The sequence below is a fragment of the Mandrillus leucophaeus genome, unplaced genomic scaffold (genome assembly GCF_000951045.1).
Source record: "Mandrillus leucophaeus isolate KB7577 unplaced genomic scaffold, Mleu.le_1.0 Scaffold1, whole genome shotgun sequence".
Classification (NCBI taxonomy): domain Eukaryota; kingdom Metazoa; phylum Chordata; class Mammalia; order Primates; family Cercopithecidae; genus Mandrillus; species Mandrillus leucophaeus.
The window spans coordinates 11,739,819-11,741,233 of NW_012098097.1; positions in this window are offsets into that span (position 1 = coordinate 11,739,819).

Here is a 1,415-nt window from a genome sequence, read left to right on the forward strand (position 1 = left end):
TTGTATTTTTTTAGTAGAGACAGGGTTTCACCATGTTGGTCAGGCTGGTCTCAAACTCCTGACCTCAGGTGATCTGCCCGCCTTGGCCTCCCAAAGTGCTGGGATTACAGGTGTGAGCCACCACGCCTGGCCTCATGGACACTTTCGAGATGATGAAAATGTTCTGTGATTGACTACAGTGAAGGTTGCACAATTCCATGAATTCACCAAAAGCTGTTGAGTGTACACTTTTAGTGGGTAAATTGTGTGTTGTGTAAACGCTCTCAAAGCTGCTAAGGCCGGGCATGGTGGTTCACGCCTGTAATCCCAGCACTTTGGGAGGCCGAGGCAGGCAGATCACCAGGTCAGGAGTTCAAGACCAGCCTGGCCAACATGGTGAAACCCCATCTCTACTAAAGATACAAAAAATAATAATAATTAGGCGAGTGTGGTGGCACACGCCTGTAATCCCCGCTACTTGGGAGCCTGAGGCAGGAGAAGGAGAGGCTGAGGCAGGAGAATCGCTTGAACCTGGGAGGTGGAAATTGCAGTGAGCCAAGATTGCACCATTGTATTCCAGCCTGGGCAACAGGGCGAGACTCCTGGGTGACAGGACGAGACTCCGTCTCAATAAATAAATAAATAAATAAAATAAAATAAAATAAAATAAAATAAAATAAAATAAAATAAAATAAAACAAATGAATAAATAAAGCTGCTAAAATGAAGAAAAGGAAGAAAAAATCTGTTCCTCCTGCCCCCTACCCCCACCTCCCCTGGGCTTTGAGCTGCCGTCTCTAGAGAACATTTGGAACAGGTGTCTGGGAACATCTAACAAAATCCCAGTGGCTTCTCCTTGCCTTGTGGGTTATTGATACTGCCCCCTTCCTCCATGAAATGAAAAGTGACATAACCCTAAAAACCAAAAGGACCATAGGGCCCATTAGGCAATCTCAAGAGAGCCGCCTGCAAGGGAGGGACGTGTGGCAGCAGACCTGGAAAGAAGGAGGCCAAGCAGAGAGGGTGCAGGTTGCCAGGATAGAGCCTCTGCCCCGCCACTCACTGGGCAGCAGTGGAGCTGCCTCTGCCTGTATCATCCCCATTGTGTGAATGCGGAAGCTGAAGCAGAAGCAGTGATACAGCAGAATGAACAGTCTTACGCACCGTACATGGACCAGCGAGTTATTCCACTTGGTGTCTGTATCACCCAAAGGGCCCAAAGGGCCTGGGCTTCTTGTGAGCTTTTTTCTCTTAAAAAAAATTGCGGGGCTGGGCACGGTGGCTCACACCTGTAATCCCAGTACTTTGGGAGGCCAAGGCGGGTGGATCACTTGAGTTCAGGAGTTCAAGACCAGCCTGGGCAACATGGCAAAACCCCGTCTCTACTAAATATACAGACAGGCTGGCTGTAGTGGCACACGCCTGTAGTCCCAGTTA